Here is an 18,355-nt window from a genome sequence, read left to right on the forward strand (position 1 = left end):
CACCAGAGATGCCTAGAACATGCCATGAACCTCCACTGCGTTTCATTCTCTTTTGCAAAGGCTTCTTCATAAAATCAAAAGAGTATTGTTAGGAGTGAGTGGTGAGAACAGTCTTGGGAACAAAGAAAAAAAGTAAATATAAGTCCAATTTTTCATTCTGCCAAATTCAAACAAACATCATTTTAATGACCTGGCAGCCCCCACAAATTCAGCAGCCACCAGCTAAATAAAAAGCCCATTCATTTAAGAAAAGAAGTGTCAACACAGGCATTTCACATAAGTCAGGTCTCAACAGCAGAGTGACCCTGTGTGTGGTGACAGGCATATGCGGGCTGGGATTAGCTAAGAAGCATCACCAAAGTAAATGCAAGGACAATCTAGAAACTATTCCTCCATCCCTGACCCCACTCACATACCATCTCAGGGACTGATCTTGATATCAATATGGGGAACTTTATTGGGATTTTCAGGGTCCCACAAGTTATCAGTCTGCGAGAATGTCTCCACCAGTGTTCATAAGTAATAAACTTTTGGTACCAACTTTTTTGGTAAAAAAATATAAGTTGGCACAAGACCATCCAGAACAATCCAGCATATGCCTCGTAAAACTACAAAGTTCCTACAAGAAAACTTAGGAATACATCTTTATGACCTTGGAATAGGCAGAGATGATTTAGAGGGGACCCAGAAAGTACTAAACATCAAAGAAAAATACAATTACGGAACAAAGTCAAAATTTTGCATTTCTGCTTGTCAACAGACACTGTTGAGGAAATGAATAGGCAGGCCACAGACTGGCAGAAAGCATTTGTAACACTTAGATCTGATAAAAAGGACTTGATTCTGGAATATGTAAAGAATTCATACGATCCAATAATAAAAAGACAAACAACTCAATAAAAACTGAGCGAAAGACTTGAACAGATCTTAACCAAGAAACATTCGACCAGAAAATATTCAAATAGCTAATAAGCGCATGAAAGGGTATTCGACATCATTTGTCATCAGGGAAATGTAAATTAAAACTACAATGAAATACTATTCCATGCTCACCAGAATGGCTAAAATGAGTAAGACAGAAAACACCAGATATTGGCAAGGGTACGGAGCTATCAGATCTCTAATACATTGCTGGTGGGAGTATAAAATGTTACAACCACTTTTGTTGTATAGTTAAATATATAGCTATCCTATGACCCAGCAGTCTCCTAGAGAAACTTTTTTTTTTTTAAGAAACTTCTAAGAGAAGTGAAAACATATGTCCACAAAAAGAACTTGTCCGTAGCAGCTTTACTCATAATAACTACATGCTGGAAACCACTCAAGTGTCAATCAGTCGCGGAACGGATAAACACATTGTGGTAGACGCATACGGGGGAATACTATATGCCAATAAAAAGGTGCTAATTGCAGAGACACGAAATAATATGGATGTACTTCTGGAACATTATGCCGAGAGAAAGAAGCCACATTCAAAGATGATTCCATCTACACGGCGTTTTCAACGCGAGAAAATTAATATGCAGTGATAGAAATCAAGCCAGTGATCGCTTCTGGAGCTGGGGGGGGGGGGGGGTCGGGGGTCGGCGGTTGATTGGGAAGGGGTACAAAGATGCTTCTGAGACACTGGAAAATATTCTCTATCTTGCAAGGGGTGTGGATTATATGCATTTATCAAAACGGATAGGAGTACTTAAAATCTGTAAATTTCCACTACATGTACATAATCTTTTGAGTTTTAAAAAAGCAGAGAGAAAAAAGGATCCCTTCTATTTTAGGCCAAGGCTAAGAACAGCCCTCTAAGAGAACTCTAGAAACGAAGGAAACCAAGGCCTCACCCAGATCAGGGGAGGTGGCAGGCTGTTTCTCTTCAACTAATTGGCAGTCTTGGACCAGGGCAAGATGAAATTCGCCAACCCACCCATCACAGTGACTGCACACTTTTGAGGACAGCAGTTAGACTAAGGCCAGTGCCAGACGCGTCCCGTGTGCCTCTTCAAAACTTCCGGTTGAGCTCTTACTCCAGGCACCTTTGTGATGACCCATCCTGAGCAGGCTCAGGCCAGCTTGCCCGAGGACAGCCTGATGGTGCCACACCTCACCCTTTTTACTCCGCCATGAAGCTTCTCTGAGACCCTGGGGTAGAACGCAGAACACGGGGGTATATCCAGGAGGGGCAGATGAGTTACGCTGGTGCAAGCTGGTGGACCAGTGCATCCCTCTGTATTTGTGTGGGGCACTTCCTAAGCTCCTTGCAAGGTCCCTTGGGATGCAGCGCCAGTTACCCCCACAGTGGTAACAGATTCCTTTACTGACTTGCCCTCCTTCGCTTCGTCACTCCCTCCTTCTTTCACTCCCGCTGCCTAGGGTCACTTTTCAAATAAACCATCTGCGTGCAAGTCTTTGTGTAAGGCTCTGCCTTCAGGGGAACGAAGGTTAGACAAGGCTTGTGAATACATATGTACAGAAATACGCATCTACACGTATAAATGCTTCCTTGGGTGCGGAAACCTTGTGTAACACAGACCCCTATTCAACTGGCTGCTTGCCTGGAATGCTGTCCCTGGTATAAACTAAAAAAGAGACCGATGGCCTCCTGCTAACAGAGTCAGCTCTTGCTAAATACACACCTTGAGAGGAAACATAGCAAGAGTCCTTACCCGACATCTACATCGTAACCACTCCCTTCTACGTAAATAGTGAACCCATCCCTGGGCCGAATTCAACCCTGGGAGTGTGAGGTCACCGGAGTTGTGCCATGGATCCTGATGCCACTGACAAATCACTAGATGATCTATGGGATATTATAGCTTCCAGGGGGCACCCATCTTGTCAGAGACAAAAACTCGAAACTTAAGGTTTTCATTTTCGAATGGTTCGCTTTCTCACGCACAGTGAATTATAGCGAAGTATCAAACCAATATTGGAAGATTACAAACATGTGGCAGGCACTGGCTGTTTCTGGTTGTACCTCTTGTTGGGTTTCATGGTCTGGCCAGTCCTCAACCACCACAAAAGAGGGTGCTTTTTATTTACGCATTTATCTAATACCACCTTGTTACACAAAAAGAGAGGGTACCCTTTTTTTTTAATTGTTTTTAATGTTCATTTATTTTTGAGAGAGAGAAAGAGAGCGTGAGCGGGGAAGGAGCAGAGAGAGACAGGGAGACACAGAATCCGAAGCAGGCTCCAGGCTCTGAGCTGACAGCAGAGAGCCCGACGCGGGGCTCAGACTCACGAACCTCGAGCTCATGACCTGAGTGAAAGTCGGAAACTCAACCGACTGAACCACCCAGGCACCCCAAGAGAGGGTACTTTTGAGGGGCAGAGAAGGATTTGGGTCCGGTGGGCTCACATATCCCTTCTTCATTCATTTTTTTTTTTTATATATATGGTGCAGATCATGTGGCCCCAGGAAAATATTTTCAAGTAAGGAATTTCTTTGTATTTCTGTCTTTCTTTGGGGAAGTAACTCACCCTTCTGTTTTTCCTTTCTCTTTTTTTTTCTTTCTTTCTTTCTTTTTTTTTTTTTTTGGCTTTAAAGGAAACTAGTTAATGAAAGACAGAGTGCAAATATGACAAAACCTCTTCAGCGCAGATAGTTCATTAGAATCAAATGGCTTGTTACAACAGGCTTTCAGCTAAATTGCTTAGTGTATGTTTTATTAAAAAAAAAAAAAAAAAAAAAAAAAAAAAAAAACCTTTACAAGGCATCTGCCAACGCTTAACCAGAGTGGCGGGGTTGGTGTGTTGGTTTTCCTCTGCTGGGAAGATTCTAGAAAGTGGTAATGGGATGTGAAGACAATTACATAGAAGCATGTTGATGAAGGCTGGAAAAACAAATGAGGAGCTATTAAATCTGCTGGAATTGGGGCCAAGCTCTCACCGTGCAGAGACGCACAGGCTTGGGCTCCGTTGAGGCTCGGTGCCATCGAGGCCGTGAAGGATCCGTCAGCCGCCATCGCAACCACCACCACTGCTGTCGACCCCACGCGGCCACCCCCAGACACAGATGGCTTCGGAAGCAGAGGGAAGCCCCACAAGCACGGTGTTCGACAGAGGCGCAGCGTGGACTGGGGAAGGGATGAAACGCGCCCTGATTTTGATCGGGTTTTCACAAGTTTACAGATGAGCCTAAAAGAGACTCTGGGTTTCTCTACCCAGAGGAAGGCGGCATAGATGTCTGCTGAAGGGGGGAGTCTGCCATGAAATGCATGAAACGTTGCTCAGGACTGACGCTGTCCCATCTGAAACAGGAAGACGTGATCGCAAGCATGGCATCCTGGCCCATCCCTGCAGGTATCAGCTGGTTCCTCGCTTCCTTGGGTTTGCTCATCAGGCCCTCCGCTGTGAGAGGCCCCTCTTTCTCGCATTGTCCCCAGGTCAACAGTGCCTCATCGGCCGTGACCCAGCTCCTGGCTCATCTTCTCTAGGAAGTTTTCCACTCAAGGTGTTCCACTTGGAACGAGACTCGTCCCCTTCCTCTGTGTCTTCCTACCGTACCCTGTCCACCCTCCCGTCTCACGCCCTGTGAGTACTAGAAAGCAAATTCCTGGGGCGCTGGAAGCTGCCTGACTCCTTTCTGCATCCTCGCCGCTTAACATCGAGCACACGGTACGTGTTATGACTAAAGAAATTGATGTTATTTGAGGCAATTTGATTTCTTGAATTGAGAAAGTGAAAACATATTGGAAATCATTCGGACATATTCAGTGCTACAGTCATCTACGGGCTCCAGAAGATCTCACACAAAGCCCTGATAGAGCCAGGGAGGAAACACACTCTGCGGGATAGTGGAGGGTCCCCTGCTCAAGCTGGTGTCAAACCAGCCCCAGTGCCTGGGCCGCCCCTTGCGCCCCTGCTCAGTCCCTGATCAAAACACACCCTCGATTTCCAGAAGAAAAACCCAGTTGGGGCAGATGAATGGGGAAGATGAGAGAAAGCATTTGGATGGTACACAGGGGAGGCTCTTAAAGTCTTCACTTCTGTAACTTCCGCAAATATTCCTTCCAGAAGAGTCTTTGAGAGGGAAAGTGCACTTTGATCTTAAACATGACCTCTTTGGAATCCCCAGGGTGGTGTTCGAACCCACCAAGTTGCTAAGAAGCCACGGATCCACAGGCCCCTTAGTCTAATATGTCCGCTCCCTGCTGCCTCCTTAACCAGACGGCTACACGACAGAGCTCCAAGACTGAAAACCTACCCTGAGCAAAAGTCAGAGGAAAATAGGGACAGAACCGGCCCAGAGAAAAGAATGTAATGTAGAAATACTTCTGCTCCTACAGGGAGAAGAAGCAGGTGTTTTGCCGCATCCAAAACGACGGTTTCCTGCAACTGGTCGCAGAGATAAAGCCGAACACACCAGACCTCTTGGTTATCCCCCTGGTCTAACAAACTCCCGATGACAACGCGAGCCGATTTCGGAGCAGGCGAGGGGATTTGGGCCGCACGCTCCCCAGGGAAGGGAAGGCTAACTCAGCTGGAAAAAGGTTGAGGCATACAGTTCGGTAAGCAGAGTGCAAACAAGCGGGAATAATTCTAACTCCCCATACAGCTGGACTGACCACACAACTGTCCCCTCATATCGCGCTCGTAACTGAGAAACCACAATTATCCTTTTGAGCACATTTACAAGGAAGCACGGGGAGCCCCAGGCGTTATGGGTGAGACCATTTAGAGCAGGTGGATTAGGTCCATGAGCGAGGATTGTCACATGTGCTTCCCTGCAGGGAAGGAGAGAGGAAGCCAGAAGGCCAGCTCCACAGCAGCCCGTACTATAAAAGGGACAGGGCAGAGAAGAGGCAGGGATGAAAAGGAGATGAAAATGGAAATAATAATGGAGGGAGCCAAACAACAATCACTGACTTCTTTAGAAATGCCAACAGCTTCCAAAGACTGATGAGTCTTTGAGCCACAGAGGTAACTCTAAAGGGAGGCAAAAGTCTTGTTTCTTTTTGTATTTCCCCCACACAGGATGAGTTACCCCAAACTCAGGCTGCCTCTCCCCTTCCTCTCCAGTTTCTAAGCCTCAGGCAGTGACACCTGCACACTTATCTACAGCTCAATCCTACACTGAACTATAGCCTCAGAATCGGACATGATTCCTGACGCTTCTGACATGTTTTGGATCATTAAGATAGATAACGAATCATTTACATTCTGCAAATTCCTTTAAAACTTTTCCAAAGAAATCATTTGAGTATGCCTCCCCCACCCCCACCCCCAGATCTGGAGGCAAGACGACTCCTGTCTCCGTGTGTCCCCAGTCGCTCCCTCCAGTTTGAATGGAGGACGACAAACAAGCAAATTCTCTGCTGCTTTCGCCATTACATGATTTCACTGCTTGTTCCCATTTAAAAACCCTGGGACATGAAAATCTCCACACATTTCACCTTGCTCATAAATGCGTGAATGAATGTGTGTGTGTGTGTGTGTGTGTGTGTGTGTCAATTTTGAACTTGGCGGGAGTGGGAGGGTTGGGGGGGTGGGAACTGATAAACCAAAGCACTGGCTTATTTTCCAGGACCTGAAGAGTTCCACTTAAGCCATTCTCAGAGCGTGACAAAAGATTCTGGCAATTTCTACCAATGAAGCTAGACGTTAGATGTCTAGGAAAGCCAGACATGTAACAACTCAGGTGACAAGACAGGAGCTAAATGCTTAGCGTTCCCAGGGAATCCTACTTTGAGGAAACAAGTCCCTGATGCTATGGAAGAGACCAGCAAGCAAGCCTCATTTGTCCCTCGTCCACTTGTACTTTGTTCCTTTGCACATTCATTTGTACACCGCTTTGTTGGAATACGTCCAATCCATGAAGCCAGAAATGTCTGCATTCGCATCCAAAACAACAACATAATCTTTCATAAGTTGTTTTCTCCTTTACGCAGGAGAGAAAAGCGAAGTCTTAAGTCCAGCAAAAAATTTCAGCCCCCTTCCCTTTTGACCTCGTGGATATCAGTGGTTCTCAAAATAGGCTCCCTGGACCAGCCGCGTCAGCGTCACCTGGGAACTTGTTAGAAATGCAGATTCCCTGGGGCGCCTGCGTGGCTCAGTTAGGTGTCCGACTTCGGCTCAGGTCATGATCTCAGCTCATGGGTTTGAGCCCCACATCAGGCTCTGTGCTGACAGCTCGGAGCCTGAAACCTGCCTCGGATTCTGTGTCTCCCTCTCTCTCTCTGCCCCTCCCCTGCTCGCTTGCACACGCTCTCTCTCTCTCTCTCTGTCTCTCTCAAAAATAAACATTGAAGATTTTTTTAAAAAAGAAATGCAGATTCCCAGGACCCTACTCTCTCCCCCCCCCCCCCCCCAACACACACACACCAGTCATGCCTGACTGATGCGGAGACTCTGGGCCCAGGCCCCACAACGCACGTTTCCATAAATTCTGCCAGTGAGACTCGTTCAAGCATGAGAGCCACTGCTCTCCTTTATCCGTCTTCCTTCTTTGGAACATCCACTGCTTACAGGCTGACCCCTCACTGCAATGAGGCCGAAGAGGGGTGGCCCCATAACGTGCTCTTAGGTAAATGCTAACAGTTGGGTTTCCCCATCTGGTCTGTTGCTGGGTATGCTATATTCTCCCCACTTATTTGATGGGCACACGTGAAACCCAGAACAACATTTCTCTATAAAGAGTGTCAGCATCTTGCACTGACTTCTTAGAAACTTTCAGCCGTTTCAGGCAACAATCCCCCACGTGGCCTTAACACCCCGAACTCTGGTGAATGTTACGATTGTTTTGCAGACAGGAAGTGACTGCAGCATTAACACTATCCAGAAGTGAGTGGTGATAAACTCTGGCACCCCTACAAAAAAGAAAAACCAGGCTCAGAGACGCAGGAACGTAAAGAATACATTTCACGGTTGAGAGGAAAAACCCACACGAACTCAAAACAAAACCGGTTCAGATAAACCTTGTTCCTTGCCATCTATAAACAGAGCGAGTTCAAGGGAGAATCTTTTGGCCCCCAAAAGAACTGTGGAATGAGATAAGATGTTTTCTCCTTCGTTTTAATGTGTGGCTTGCCTTAGCGCCCCATTATAAAGGCATTTCAAATATCCATTAATGATTTAATTGACTGAGGCCCCCCTCTTCCCTGACGACCCTATTGGGTTTATCTGGGCAGAACTTCCTGCTATTATCTTAAGTCTCTGGCAGCTTAATGAAGGCTGTAGGTCAGCAAACACTTTTTTTTTTTTTCAAAATTGGAGGATAAACTTACAAGGAGTAAACACTCCTTCAGATGTTAGAGGACACTCCTGCCCCAACTTGACTTGAATGTCTGACACGCTGCTCCAAGAAGTCCACGTGGCCCCGGGCCGTTAAATCATGTTCACGTAGGACATTCCTCTTTGGGCTGGGAATACAATCCAGTTAATGAATTTACCTTCTTCACGTATCACGTACTGGTCAGAATACCCACCACGAAAACCTTTGTGCTGAATACTTTCAAGTCTGTATCATTTTGAATTCCTACAGGAAAGTCAGCAACTGGTTTTGGTCTTTCGTTCGTTCGTTCGTTCTTTCTTTCTTCCAAAAAGGAACACTCACTTCCAATCTGTTGTGACACATCTGAACTGTGAGACCTGGCTGTGGCAGGAGCAGTGACTAGAATTCTCTGTAACCCAGCTAAACTCCTTTTGACGAGTTCAGGGGAATCGGTGTGTTTGTGTTGGCTTCCTGGGCCTTCAAGGCTCATAGACTTAGCCGACTCAGGCACAGGTCGGCAGCCGGAGAAGGCATTAGTCTCCCCCACGTATCTACCCTGCAGGCTTCATGGTCAAGAACTATGGCAGGGAGTTCAAGTGATTACTTGCTTTAGGAAAGCAAAAGCCAACAACCCAAGAATCAACGACCCCGAGGAAAGGTCAATAGGCCTCAGTGCTATAATGGATGTAACAAATATTTAAAGAAGGATAATATAAAAATGCATTTGCTCATTTTGATTTATTTCCAATGACTTGGCTTTCACTCTGCTGAGTGGTTTGCAAATTCAAACTTGATTTCTGCTGACTTGTTTAGCCACACCACCTCTCTTTTCCTTCCTTCTGTGTGCCTTTCAATCATATTTCACGGTCCCTTCCAAATGGACCACAAAGTATAGCACCAGAGATATTCTCAGTCTATCAAGTAACTACATATTAAGTGGTTTTATGAAGCGGGGAATCTGAGCCAAGATTCTGTAGGATGCCGAGGAAAAAGCCAGGGCTCTTGGAAGACTGGTCCAGGCCACAGTGAATGGTCAGACTCAGTTCATTCCCAACCAGAGTAGACAGAGGAAAACAAGCCAGGAAGGACAGTGACCGGGGAGGTGCTGCCCTGTTCTCCCTCCGACCCACCCAATCTACGTGAACCCTAAACCACAGCCGAGGACCGTCCTGGTGCTTGCTGGGAAATGATCCCAGTGCCTTCTTTGGGTCAAGTGAAGTATGCGGGGGGGAGGGGGGGGGGGGAGGTAGAGATGCCAGGTGGGAGATCCGCACAGACTGGCACTTGTCCCCACCTCCATATGCGTTCCCACACACCCTGTCTGGAAACCGAAGCGCACGGTGCCTCTCTCCCAACCTCTCTCCCAACAATCTCCCACGAAGCTTCCCCGGGTTCTCCAGCCCCTCTCTGAGATTCTCAGCCCCACCCTCACCATCACACCCGCTGCCCCCTCTCTTGTCCCCGGCTCTACTCCCACCCCCTAGAACGGCACCTCATCCACACTAGGTATTTAGCGAGTGCTTGCTAAGTGAATGAAGAAAGTCCTGTCTGGTAGGTGAGGAAACTGAGGCTTAGGGAGGCCACCCAACTGGTCATTCAATTTACTCAAGGTCATCCAACTGATCAGAGGCAAAGCTGCCTTGCAAACACAGCTATGTTTTTATAAGTACATGGAGACAGAGATGTGCTCGTGATCAAGGGAACTGGAAGCTATAAAGACACCTGATTCTTCTGCCCAGGGTCCATGTAGCACAGGTGTGCTTACTGAAGGCCCTGACCTCTGTGACCCCTGCACTTGTCCTGCCGAGAAATAGGAATATTAATACTTTCGGTAGACGGAGTATTCGACCTTAATGGCATGTTTCTACAACTCCAGAGAGTGGTCACCTGTTGAGAGACATCACCTGCCGCTACTCATCCTATTTGAATGACAGAGACTGAGTCGACACCCAACCTAGAGGAAGCACACTGGGGACCCCAGATGAACCATATACACCACCGTAAATCCCATGTGCGCGCGTAATAACAAAATGAGTTATTATTAGGAAATCTGCTAAATGCTTAGAATTACAACCTTCCCCGGTGTTATCACCCTTAGAAATGTTGCTATAACAAAAATTGATTAGGGAGAGAAATAAAGAGTGCTTGGGGAACGATTAATGCGCTTAGATTCAGGAACATTTATTGAACAAAGGATATTTTCCAGATGCTCTGTGTTTTCATAGAAATAATAACCGAAACCTGTCTCCTGGAGGATGTGGGAATCGCTATAAAGAGGAAGTCCCTCGTGAGAGGGACCAAATGAAGGTGGGAAAACATTACGGCCAAGAGTTTTCTGGAAAGAAGACCAATACACCGGGATAGTTATAACCTAAACTTAAGGCAGGAGTTAGATGAGCTGGCCCATCAGGGGCCTCTTATTTGTTTTTTGTTTTTGGTTTTGTTTGTTTTTTTTTTACCTTGGTTGGGGATAAAGGCCACTTCAGAAGAGAAGGCCCCCGACGTTCAATTAATCTGCTTTGTACCAGGTTACAAATAAAACGTAAGGAATCTAACAGACTCTTAATGAAAAAAAATAAATCTTGAGAAGTTATTATCTGGGAAACCTGGACATTGTCTGAGGACCTGGTCGCCTGTAACAGCCCGCATTCGCCTGGAGGGATTACCGGGGGATCAGATATCAGACCATAAAGTTGCTAATATAACCGATGCAGCTTGATGGGAGGGAAAACATCAATCAATTAGGAAGTCTGTGTGGGGTGGGAGGTGCCTGTTGGAAAGCCTTGATTCTGAAAACAGAAGGTCTCCGCAGAATTTTTCTACAGGCTACAGTGGAAGGCCAAGTGAAACCAGGTGCGGGGACAGGTGATGAGCGCCAGACCCGACGTCTCTAAATTCAGGATGTAGACTACCTGTTTCCTCCAAGTTGCGGCGACCGGAAATTTAGTTCCTTTCTTCCAACGGTGACTTCAGAGTTTAAGAACCACCTATTTTAAGCTGTCCACGTTTGGTGGCAAACAAGAGAACCACACACGTGGCCAGGAATACCCACACGTAGTTATTTTGGCGTTTGCTCTCTGGATTTCAGGGGCAGATGGTTGAATTGGTTTTACACTTCAGTTCGTAGGCTGTTATCAGCGTCAACCCAGGCCAGTCTGCACTCTTATTTACTTACTGCCTTTCTTTTCTCTCCCCCTAATTTCTCTCTCCCATTCCCCTCCCCCCACAGACCGCAGTTCTAGTACATTTAATATGTATCCTCAAATTTGTAGGTATCGCTGCAACAAACGTAGAACTGTGTTGTGTGTATACAGGCGTATTTTAATTTGCCTAAGTGGCAATGGTCTGTGTGCACTTTTTGTCCTTTTTTTAAAGAACTCTCTTAAATGTTTATTTTTGAGAGAGAGAGACGGAGCATGAGCAGGAGAGGGGCAGAGAGAGAGGGAGACAGGCTCCAGGCTCTGAGCTGTCAGCACAGAGCCTGACGCAGGGCTCGAACTCACAAACCAGGAGATCGTGACCAGAGCCAAAGTGGGACGCTTAACCGACTGAGCCACCCAGGCCCCTCACTCTTTGTCCTTTTTAAATTCGGTGCAATGTTTTTGAAGCTCCATGCCTGCAGCTGGGAGCACATCAGTTTGGGGCCTCTAACTCCCGCCTAGTGTTTCGTGATCTCCACCCACCACATTTTACTGAACTGTTACTCTTCTAATTGACCCACAACCAACTCCACAAACAGTAAGCATCGGACATGTGCACCTCTGTCTTCCTCTGGATTCGTGCAGAGGTTTTCCTCTGAGATCACCCACGAGTGGGATTCTGAGCTCTGTGTAAATACGTACATCATCGGAGTGAGCGCTGGTTCAATTCCTCTTTCGGGGGTGCCTGACTAGTCCCTTTCCTACCAAGAAGGCATGGGCCTCCTATTCCCCATATCCCACCAACCCTTGCATTATCCAACTAAATTGGTGATAGTTTCTGTCAGTTAAAACGGGATAGGGGCGCCTGGGTGGCTGAGTCGGTTGAGCCTCTGACTTGAGCTCAGGTCATGATCCCGCGGTTCATGAGTTCGAGCCCCGCGTCCGGCCCTGTGCTGACAGCTCGGAGCCTGGAGCCTGTTTCGGATTCTGTGTCTCCCTCTCTCTGTTCCTCCCCGGCTCCCCCCCTAACTCTGTGTTGTCTTTTTTTAAACATAACTCTTTAAGTTGGGTGTAATCAGAACCACCCATTATTCACCTAAAGCTTTGTTCTTCTGAGGTTTTTCTTTCCCCCAGGCCCTAGGTTTTCTCCTATTAGCATTCCAGTTTTACTTTTCCCATTTAGACTTTCCATCCATCCAGGGTCTGTTCTGTATACGGCGTGAGATACAGATCTTTGTTCTCTCTGTATAGTGAGCCAATTTTCTCAACACCTTCTATTAAGTCATTTGTCCTGTCGACCACTGACCTGTAGCCTATCAAACTGTTATATACGTATGTACAGAGAGAGGAATCAGTCCATACGATCTCTCTGTGCAGTTGGCCTACTTCTCTGCTGTTATACCAATACCACACCGTTATTTCAACGTGTCTTTACTGTGTCTTAATATCTAGTAATGGGAATCTGCATTCTTCCTCTTTTCTAAAGTAACTTAGCTACTCATGAACCTATATTCTTCTGCGTGTAGAACAATATTGGCACGTCCCTTAAAAATATCTAACTGGAATTTTGTTTTGGATCCCACTGAAATGTGGGAACTGATACCTTCCTAATGTTGAAGCAAAATCCATAAGGAGTAGCTCTTCAGTTAGTCATTCTCTTAAAATGTTATCCACAGATATTATGTATACTCTATTAATTTCTCGATAATTTAAGATTTTATTGCCATTATGAAGTCATCTTGCTTTCTGTTTTATTTTCTGATTAGTTACTGGTGGTATGGAGGGACACAATTGAGTTTATCTGTGTCTTGCAAATTTCTGTTGCTTCTTATATACTTCTGTTTAGATTATACCATCCACCCGTGGATGACAATTTACCACCCTCCCTCCCAATCATTAGGCTGACATTGTTTTGTTTTGGTTTTATCTTACAGAGTCATCCAGGACCTTTGATACTATGTTAAACAGCAACAACTTACGTTCCTGATCCTAATGGGGATGAGTCCAAAGTTTCTCTTAGGTCTGTTATCTGCTGTTGGTCAGAGGCGGAAATCTTTTTTTTTTTTTTTTTTAACGTTTATTTATTTTTGAGACAGAGAGAGACAGAGCATGAGTGGGGGAGGGGCAGAGAGAGGGAGACACAGAATCTGAAACAGGCTCTGGGCTCTGAGCTGTCAGCACAGAGCCCGACGCGGGGCTCGAACTCACGGACCGCGAGATCATGACCTGAGCCGAAGTCGGATGCTCAACCGACTGAGCCCCCCAGGCGTCCCTATCAGAGGTATAAATCTTGCCCACATGAAGGAAGTGCCCTTCTAGACATAAGGTACAAGATATTTTATCATCTACTGATGTTGAATTTAATAAAAAAGCTTTTTTTATATGTGAGATGACCAAGTCATTTTTCTCCATTGGATTAACGTAGTAATACATTTTCTGAGGTTAAGCCATCTTTGCTTTTCTAGGCTAAATTTTTCATGATCACCTATTACTTTCACCCTCTTATATTTCGAGCTGATATTTCACCTTGCATTTATGTATCTGTGTTCATGTGCCAAATGGCCCATTGTACTGACCCTGACAACATTGGGAGTGACTGATGCTAGTCTCGCAAAATGATTTCTAATGCCGTCACCTTTTTCTATTTCCCAGAGTTGTCTAATTTTTTTGACTTTGGGTAGAGCTTACCTATGAAACCACTGGCTCTGGAGCTCTCATGGGCAGAAAGACTTGATCACCATTTACTGTCATTATTGCTTACTGATCTATTCTGGTTTTGTTTTTTCAGTTTCTCTTCACACTATTCTCACATTCTATATTTTTCCATAGAAGTATCTATTTCATGAAGTTTTCACATCTGGTGGGGGGACAGTTGTTCCTAATATTCTCTCATTTCTTTCCTCAGTTGTGTCTACTTTATTTTCCTATTTTTCATTCTGAGCTTCTGTTGTTTGCTTGTTGTCTCCTTATCCTGATCAGTTTAGGCAGAGGACGCCTCTCTTACGGTGTTTTCAAAGTGTCCGATTTTGTTTTTACTAATCTCTATTTGGTATTTCTTAAACTTCTTGTCTTAAATTTCTTATAGCCCTCCTTCTTGTGTTTGTTCTTTTTCCGGCTTCTCCTCTTGAACCCTTAGATCAGTTGTTTCCAGTTTTTCTTGTTTTCAAATAACTGTATCTAAAGCTATCCTTTCCCTTTAATGCACCTTTAGCTATCTGACAAATTTTGAGAGGTAGTTTTTAAATTACTGTTTAATTCTAAGCATTTGATAATGTCCCTTATGATTTCTGTTTTAACCTGAACTCGTTAGAGTCCAGATGGGTAAAGTATTTTAGATTTATTTTGACATTGGTTTCTCATTTTATTACATTTTTTATGTTTATTTATTTATTTTGAGAGAAGAGAGAGCACACAAGCAACAGCACACAAGTGGGGGAAGGGCAGAGAGAGGGAGAAAGAGAATCCCAAGCAGGCTCCACTCTGTCAGTGCAGAGCCCAACGTGGGGCTCCAACTCATGGGCCATGAGATCATGACCTGAGCCGAAATCAACAGGTGCCCCTCATTTTATTACATTTTGATCAGAAAACACATTCTGCACTAAATAGCATTCTTTGGAATCAGAAGCTTCCTTGGTGGCCTAGTAAACTAGTGAACATTTTCTTGTGAATGATCCAGTCTCCAAAAAAAAAAAAAAAAGCGTACCTTTACTTTTTGGTGGGTATAGAATTTCACACGTCTCTTACTTTCCCATCTTAATGTCTCATTCAGATCTTTTACGCCTTTGCTTATCTTCAGTCTGCTTAATCAGTTTGAGAGGGCTGTTTTAAAATTACTGTCAACAACTGTTTGACTTAACTCTTTTTTTCCCATAGTTTTATTAGTCGCCATTTTGTATATTTTAAGATGATGCTACTGGGTGAATTTAACTTCATTAAATTCACGCTCTATCGTTGCACTTATAAATACGTCACATCCCGCTTTGCCCTTCATGCTTTTTGCCTTTAATCCTATTTCATCAGATATAAATATTGTTATTCCAGCTTTCTTTTGGTTCGCATTTTTCTAGTATTTGTATGTATATATATATATATTTCACATATATATGAAAAATATATTTTAATCTTTTTGTCATTAGTCTCACCAGATTCTTTCCTTTCACTAATCTCTTGCTGACAAGATATTGCCACATTTTAGGTTCTGTATCCAGTCTGAGTATTTCTTTTGATTGGTGAGTTAATATTTACTGCAATTGTGTTTTGCTACATCAAGATTTATATCTGCCATCTTGTTTTACTTTTTTCCCAATTACTGTACTTTCTTTTGGTTTTCCTTCCCCTTTCCTGCCTTCCCCTGGAGAGAGCAAACTCTTTGTTTGAAAGTGATCCATTCTATTTCCGTCTTCTGATAGCTGCTCCTAATTTTTTAGGATTCACAGTCCTATTTTCCCTTCTCCATTTCTTTAAGTTATCAACACGTACGTCTTTTAGTGAACAAAACAAGTGCCTTGGCGTGCCTTCACTGGCCACTGTTCTCACGTTCCTGCTCTAGCCCATCAGCTGGAGGTCCGCCATGTCTCGGATTTCAGTTCCGGGTTGTTACGCACGTCAACGATGATAGTTCTGGGGACATGCATCAGTCTCTCTTCTGGAGGTTGAGGACTTCAAAGATGCTTCTCCAGGCTCTTCCTTCTTTACTTAAAGAAATTTGAGAGTGGGCTGCATTCTCCTGGTAAAATGTGGCATAGATGTTGACTCACAGGCAATTAACAAAAATAAACTTTACCACATGAATGAACATCAAATCATCACAAACAACACTTTAGCCTTGGAAACTTCGTGGGCGAGAAGGGAATGTTTCACCATTCCCAGGAAACGAGCGATCTGCCTCATTGCTTGATGATAGCCGAAGGGTGCTGCTGGACCCAAAACTCAAACCACACTCCTCTAAACAGTAGGGCACGTGTGTCCATAAAGAGTTCTAAGTAGAAGGTACACATTAAGCAAATATGCACCGAGCCAAGATATGCCCACAGCATATAATGTCACACATAGACGCTGCGATACAGATATACCTCACTGGTAGTTATATGCGTGGTTCTACCCAGACACACACACTCTAAACCCTACTCTCGGAAATACTGTAATCAAACCAAACTACCCAATATTCATTCTTTTACCATAACAGTCAATATTAGTGCTAGCGCTGTGACTTAACAGCAAACAACAGCTATTCTGCTTAAAGAGAACATCTAACTCGAAGATCTGTAAACTTTTCTGAGGCTGCAACTCCGTACATCTTCACGTCAGCCAACTCAGCCCAGTCCTTTCCTTCCATGGGTTCTTTAAATTTTTTCCTAAATCCTTACAGAACTGGAATGTCCCTTGGCTTCCCAAGCCTTTGGATATAAATGAGACTATATTAAATTAATGCCCAGACTCTTCTGGCTCCAAAATTTTAGCTGCTTCTCTGTAAGAGATGAGCCTTCTGCCTTGGTCTTCCCCAGTCGCTGTTGGGAGACCACAGGAGCGCCTCACTTATTTCCACACCCCAGCCTCCCTGTTGGCACCCGCTGCCTAGCCCCCCGCTGTGGGATGAGGCACGTAATCCTTCCTCCTCCGCTGCCGGGATGATGTCGCGCTCACTTGGGTAGGACTCCACTGCGTATCTACCCATAGAGGGTGACGAGGTGGATGCGTTTCTCTATCCCCCGTGGTGTTCCATCGCCATCAAGACGCCCACGCGAAACTACTTTTCTATCCAGAATCTTGCAAAGTCTTTTGTTCAAAAAGCTCCGTCAGTTCTTCACTTGCAACCCTCTCTCTCCCCGGAGCTCAGAACTCTGGGTCCATGAAGGAGGGCTGGGAAACAGGGGTAGGTCACTACCATCTCCGTCTCTCCTCCCAGAGACACAGATGTACAAATATCTTCACACCAAACCCTGGTTCTACAACCCTCTGCAGCATGGGTAGATATTAAGTTATTATAGGTAGGAGAGTAGATCATGGGAAGAGACATGGGCGAGGCACAGTTCAGACACAACCGAACCCTGAATTTGGGTTTAGACCAAAATTTCGTTGGAACACCTTCTATGCTGATGACTTTTGGGGCACCTTCCTCTCCCTGAAAACCTTCTGGGTGTTTTAAGACATTCATTTCATTCTGAAAGTATTTTTGAAGTCTTGTCATCAAAGTCAATTCATCCTATGAATTATTTATACGTGGATTCATCAGTAATAGCTTCCCCCCTCCCTTTGGTATTTCAAAGTTGCGGTAATGATTCAGACTGTTAACCAGTATTCTGGCTCACTTCCTCCCAGGTGCACGGTGAAATTGTCCTTCCCTGCCTTCCTGAAGTTAGGTATGGCCTTCAGGACCCGCGACGTTGAGGCCACTACCTTGCACAACTCCAGGGAGTACCATTAATGCTGCATTCAATATTAAATTTTTTTTTTCAACGTTTATTTATTTTTGGGACAGAGAAAGACAGAGCATGAATGGGGGAGGGGCAGAGAGAGAGGGAGACACAGAATCGGAAACAGGCTCCAGGCTCTGAGCCATCAGCCCAGAGCCCGACGCGGGGCTCGAACTCACGGACCGCAAGATCGTGACCTGGCTGAAGTCGGACGCTTAACCAACTGCGCCACCCAGGCGCCCCTATTAATGCTGCATTCTATGAGACTACCCTCTGTGTGCTATGTTCCGCCCCCTGGAACTAGGCAGCACTCTGGCACTGAATAAATGCATGTATTTCCTGAGTTCTCTACCAAGTTTCATTCATGAATGGGAGCATTCTTATTGGGGTATGATAGTTTTGTGCCTGCAGAAGGAATATATTATGCATTACTGTATTTTTTACTTTTTTTAACGCTTATTTTTGAGAGAGACAGAGTGTGAGCCAGAGAGGGGCAGAGAGAAAGGGAAACAGAATCTGAAACAGGCTCCAGGCTCTGAGCTGTCAGCACAGAACCCAACACAGGGCTCGAACTCACAAACTATGAGATCGTG

The sequence above is a fragment of the Puma concolor genome, chromosome D2, assembly GCF_028749965.1.
Source record: "Puma concolor isolate L17-30 chromosome D2, mPumCon1.1.hap2, whole genome shotgun sequence".
Classification (NCBI taxonomy): domain Eukaryota; kingdom Metazoa; phylum Chordata; class Mammalia; order Carnivora; family Felidae; genus Puma; species Puma concolor.